Genomic DNA, 6,143 nt, shown 5'->3' with positions numbered 1-6,143 from the left:
CAGGTGGAGCTGCCTGCCAGTCCGGCGTCGCACTCCTCAGCCCTTGGGTGGTCGATGGGACTGGGCGCCGTGGAGCAGGGGGTGGTGCTAGTCGGGGAGGCTCGGGCGGCACAGGAGCCCATGGAGTGGGTGGGAGGCTCAGGCATGGGCGGGCTGCAGGTCCCGAGCCCTGCCCCGCGGGAAGGCAGCTAAGGCTCGGTGAGAAATGGAGTGCAGCGCAGGTGGGCTGGCACTGCTGGGGGACCCAGTACACCCTCCGCAGCTGCTGGCCCAGGTGCTAAGTCCCTCATTGCCCAGGGCCAGCAGGGCTGGCCGGCTGCTCCCAGTGCCGGCCGTCAAGCCCACGCCCACCCGGAACTCCAGCTGGCCCGCAAGCGCCGCACGCAGCCCCGGTTCCCGCTCGCGCCTCTCCCTCCACACCTCCCTGCAAGCTGAGGGAGTGGGCTCCAGCCTTGGCCAGCCCAGAAAGGGGCTCCCACAGTGCAGTGGTGGGCTGAAGGGCTCCTCAAATGCCGCCAAAGTGGGAGCCCAGGCAGAGGAGGTGCCGAGAGCAAGCGAGGGCTCTGAGGACTGCCAGCACGCTGTCACCTCTCACTAATAGCCTGATTTTAACCTAATCACCATTTTAAAGACCTGATCTCCAAATACAGTCATATTCTGAGTGGAGGAGGACTGGCGGGTGGTTAGGGCTGCAATATGTGAATGTTGAGGGGTCACAATTTAGCACATAACACCTGGACTTTAATGTTTAAATGGGGTTTGTTCTGGTGGAAGCTGGGCTGAGAGGCTTGGAGACCAGCTTTCCAATTCCCTCCTTTCAATTTCCTAAAGCCCCTTTACTGCTTTGAGAGGGAAATATTAGGAAATCACTAGTTTTTATAGCTTTGGAAAAAGAGAAAATATTCAAGGAAACTCAATAAACTAAAACACCACACGAGTCATTTTTGTGAAAATACAGATGGGGCCATCAGCTAATTTAATATGAATGCTGACACAGTTCATATGACGTTTTCCTCAACTCACCCAGAATTTCTCTGTGTTGGCCAGAATAACCTCTGAATTATTTTCCTCACCAACTTCTGCAATTAAAAGGATAAGGCCAGGTGCAGTAGCTCACACCTGTAATCCCAGCACTTTGGGAGGCTGAGGCGGGTGGATCACTTGAACTCAGGAACTTGAGACAAGCCTGGGCAACAAAGCAAGAACCTATCTCTACAAAAAAAATACCAAAGATTAGCCAGGTGAGGTGGCACATGCTTGTGGTCCCAGCTAATTAGGAGGTTGAGGTGGGAGGATCACTTGGACCCAGGAGGTCGAAGCTGCAGTGAGCTATGATTGCACCACTGCACTCCAGCCTGGGCAGCAGAGTGAGACCCTGTCTCAAAATAAATAAGCAAATAAATAAAAGGATAAATACCCCTCCAGAAGATAGTAAGCTTTGCCTTTATGTATTTATATTTGAAGATAAAATATTGACTATTTTGGTGGCATAACTAGCATATTTGACACCAGGGGAGCTGATCATTTTTAAACATCTTCCTCCTCCATACAACAGAGTTATTTTTGGTAATAATTACATAGTAATAAGTAATAATCAGCACTGTCTTGATTTGTTCTTTAGCTGAACAACAATGAACACTTTGAAAAGAATAAATTTCCATTTAAAGATATTCAAATTTGGTAAAATATTTCATGCATGAACTAAAATTTTCACTTACCAAATAAAAGTATACCACATGGTTAGTTCTTTTCCACAGTTTTATTATTTATTTATTTATTTGAGATAGATAGGGTCTCGCTCTGTTGCCCAGGCTGAAGTGCAGTGGCACAATCATGGCTCACTGCAGCCTCAACCTCCCAGGCCCAAGTGATCCTCCCACCTCAGCCTCCTGAGTAGCTGGGACCACAGGCGTGTGCCACCTGGCCTGGCTAATTTTTTAATTTTTGTAGAGATGGGTCTTTCTATGTTGCTTAGGTCAGTTTTGAACTCCTGGACTCAAGTAATCCATCTGCCGCAGCATCCCAAAGTGCTGGGATTACAGGCATGAGCCACCGCGCCCGGCCCACTGTTTTAAATGTTAAACACAAGCAAAACTCCAAGTAGCCATAGAGAATGACATAATTACAGTAACTCATGCTCTGTGTCTTTGGTCTTTACAGTTACTACACTGTCCTGGCTTATTTTGAATCTACTATTTAAACACAGGAATACGTATTATCCTAAGGGTTGAAGACACAAGCTGCAACCACAATGAGCTCTAGTGATTCCAAACCGTTAAGAACTTACCTGCAAAGTGAGTATGTGAGAGCAGCCCCCAGTATCGTTGTGAGTTCTCTGGATGAACTTCCAAGTACAAGGGTTAGTAAAGCCCAAGAGATAGGAATGTGCCCACTGAAGCTCAGATAACCACAGTAGTTATTTGGAACTCAGACCAATAAATCACCCACATTGTTTAGAATTGTCAGCACACGGTGATAGTGAAAAGCAGACTGGGTTCTCTTCTTGTTTTTCTGTCATCTGCAAACAATGCCTCCTTCTGTGCCTGCCCCTGGAACAGAGGGCTCCCACTGCCTGGTTCTCAGCAGAACTCAATGGTGGCCATTCTCTTTCAGTTTCCATCACCCTACAGGTTTGGGTTTCCATTTTCCTCCCCAGCCCCTTTTGGTTTTCTTTTCTGGCTCCTCCTCTCCTACTCAACCTCTAACAGCTGGAATGCCTCGGGCTCCATCCCAGGCTGACCTTCAAGTTTATTCCTCCCCAGGTTCTCACCATCTCAATATAGGGCACCAGCGCCCACCCACTGGTTCAAGCCCACAGTGTATCGATCACCCTTTTATTTCTCCCTTCCCGCCCTACCTTAAGCCTTCGGGAACCTGTGGGTTCTGGCTCCAGTGTATACCTGGGAACTGGCTGCTCCTGACACCCTACTCCTATAGCTCTCTACTTAGGCAAACCTTCTCTTATGGACTGATGTCTCCCCCACCCCCCAAAAAATCATATGGTGTGGCCAGGTGTGGTAACTCAACGCCTGTAATCCCAGCACTTTGAGAGGCAGAGTCGGGCGGATCACGAGGTCAAGAGATTGAGACCGTCCTGGCCAACACGGTGAAACCCCATCTCTACTAAAAATTCAAAAATTAGCCAGGTGTGGTGATGCACACCTGTAGTCCCAGCTACTCAGGAGGCTGAGGCAGGAGCATCGCTTGAACCTGGGAGGCAGAGGTTGCAGTGAGCCAAAATCACGCCACTGCACTCCAGCCTGGCAACAGAGTGAGACTCCATCTCAAAGAAAAAAAAAATCATATGCTGAAGTCCTAACCCCCAGCACGTCAGAATGTGACTGTATTTGGAGATATGGGCTTTAAAGAGGTAATGGAGTTAACATGAGGTCATTAGGGTGACCCTTAATCCAGTATGACTGCTGGCCTTACAAGAAGAGGAGATTAGCACACAGACTGGCACAGGAGGGAGCCCGCGTGAAGACACAGGGAGAAGGTGGTCACCCACAAGCCAACGAGAGGCCTGAGAAGGAATCGACCCTGCCAGCACCTTGACCTTGGTTTGCCAGCTTCCAGGGCTGTGAAAGAGTGCATTTCAGTTAAGCATCCAGTCTTCCATATTGTGTTAAGGCAGCCAGACCTGACTAAGGCACCCTCTTCACCACTCTTCCCGCTCCCCACTCTGAAAATTGCCTTTTCCCTCTTGAGAATCGATTGCTCGTGCAACTTGCTGGCCCCCTATCCCCTTTAGGGTTTTCTATTTCTTTTAGATTTGTAGGACTTTGTCAATTATGAGTTGAAACTGTTTCCTTCTGGTTTTAGGCTTGCATTTTCACCTTTTAAAAAATTATGTCTGGGCTGGGCACAGTGGCTCACGCCTGTAATCCCAGTACTTTGAGAGGCTGAGGGGAGCAAATCATTTGAGGTCAGGTGAGGCAGTTCTGCAGTCATTTACACACACTTTTAATTATATGCAAATCAAGGGGCAGGTTATGCAGACATTTCTAGAAAAAGGGCTGTAACTTCCGGGTCATTGGGTTGTTGCCATGGAAAGAGGTGGTAACTTTGGGTGTCTGCATGGCAGTGGTAAACTGACATGGCACATTGGTGGACATGTCGTATGAAAAGCTGCTTCCACCTCATCCCTGTTTTAGCTAATCCTCAACTTGGTCCAGTACCCAAACACCGCCTCTGGAGTCCAGTCCCACTTCCTACCTCAGATACAGTCCTTTTTTTGATCCTTTCATTTAAAATCTTTTTTTTTTTTTTTTTTGAGACGGAGTCTCGCTCTGTCGCCCAGGCTGGAGTGCAGTGGTGCAATCTCGGCTCACTGCAAGCTCCGCCTCCTAGGTTCATGCCATTCTCCTGCCTCAGCCTCCCGGGTAGCTGGGACCACAGGCGCCCACCACCACACCTGGCTAATTTTTTGTATTTTTAGTAGAGATGGGGTTTCACCGTGTTAGCCAGGATTGTCTCGATCTCCTGACCTCGTGATCCACACACCTCGACCTCCCAAAGTGCTGGGATCACAGGCGTGAGCCACTGTGCCCAGCCTATTTAAAATCTTTGTATGAACTTAAATATATCCCTTACAAATAGCTCAGGATTTAATTGTATTTTTTTAAACCTAAAATCATCTGTATTTTATTTTATTTTGAGATGGAGTCTCACTCTGTTGCCCAGGCTGGAGTGCAGTGGCATGATCTCAGCTCACTGCAACCTCTGCCTCCAGGTTCAAGTGATTCTCCTGCCTCAGCCTCCCGAGTAGCTGGGATTACAGATGTGCATCACCATTCCCAGCTAATTTTTGTATTTTTAGTAGAGATAGGGTTTTGCTATGTTGGCCAGGCTGGTCTCAAACTCCTGACCTCAGATGATCCGCCCGCCTCAGCCTCCCAAAGTGCTGGGATTACAGGCATGAGCCACCACGCCCGGACCAACATCTGTCTTTTATCTCGTGAGTTCAATTCATTTACACTCCTTGTGATTACTGACATATTTTTATTAACTTTTACTGTCTCATTTAGTACTTTCTATTAAACAAGAGTTTCTGTACTTCTGTTTCAAATTTTTCCTGTCTTCTATTGTACTTTGTACTGTTATTCTTTTTTTTTTTTTTTTTTTTTTTTTTTTAAGACAGAGTCTTGCTCTTTCGCCCAGGCTGGAGTGCAGTTATGCAATCTCGGCTCACTGCAAGCTCCGCCTCCCAGGTTCATGCCATTCTCCTGCCTCAGCCTCCCGAGTAGCTGGGACTACAGGCACCCGCCACCACGCCCGGCTAATTTTTTTTTGTATTTTTAGTAGACACGGGGTTTCACCGTGTTAGCCAGAATGGTCTTGATCTCCTGAGCTCGTGATCCGCCCGCCACAGCCTCCCAAAGTGCTAGGATTACAGGCGTGAGCCACCACACCCGGCCTAGAGTTACTTTTTAATTTATACATACACACACGTGCACACATGCACAAAATCTGCTGGCATTTTGACTGGGTTTTCATTGACCGTATAGATAAATTTTGGAAGAATGGATGGACATCTTTAACTTTTTTTTTCTCTATAATATTTTATAGTTTTCAGTGTAGGCAGTGGTTTTTAACTAGGGGTGATTTTGCTCCCATCCTCCCCGTCCCCCAGGGCAGTATCTGGAGTCATTTTTGGCTGTTATGCTAGGGGATGGGCAGTGCTAATGGAGTCTTGTGCATAGAGGCAGGGATGCTTCTGAACATCCCAAAATGTACAATTCCCATAACAAATAATTATAGGCTCAAAATATCAGTAGCACCAAGGTTGAGAAGCCATGGTAAAGGGTATTAAACTTTTTTCTCAGAATTCAATATATTAGGGGCTAGCATAGATCATTTCTTTTAAATTTTTATAATTTTGCTAGTATATAGAACTATACTAAATAGTCAATATTTAATACTGAACTATGCTACTCAATATTTAAAATATTGAGCTTGTATCCAGTGACCATGCTAAAATAAATTTTCCATTCAAGTAGTTTCTCTATAGATTCCTTGGATTACCACATACACAATTGTATCACCTGTGAATAAAGACAGCTTTACTTCTTTTGTGAACCAACTCCTGCAGGAAGTGCTATGCAGCCAGTAGCCGGCTCTTTTCTGTACAGTTGAAGGGCCTG

This window comes from Pan troglodytes, chromosome 7, assembly GCF_028858775.2.
Source record: "Pan troglodytes isolate AG18354 chromosome 7, NHGRI_mPanTro3-v2.0_pri, whole genome shotgun sequence".
Classification (NCBI taxonomy): domain Eukaryota; kingdom Metazoa; phylum Chordata; class Mammalia; order Primates; family Hominidae; genus Pan; species Pan troglodytes.
The sequence above is the reverse complement of the archived record's forward strand: the minus strand, read 5'-3'. Positions refer to the sequence as shown.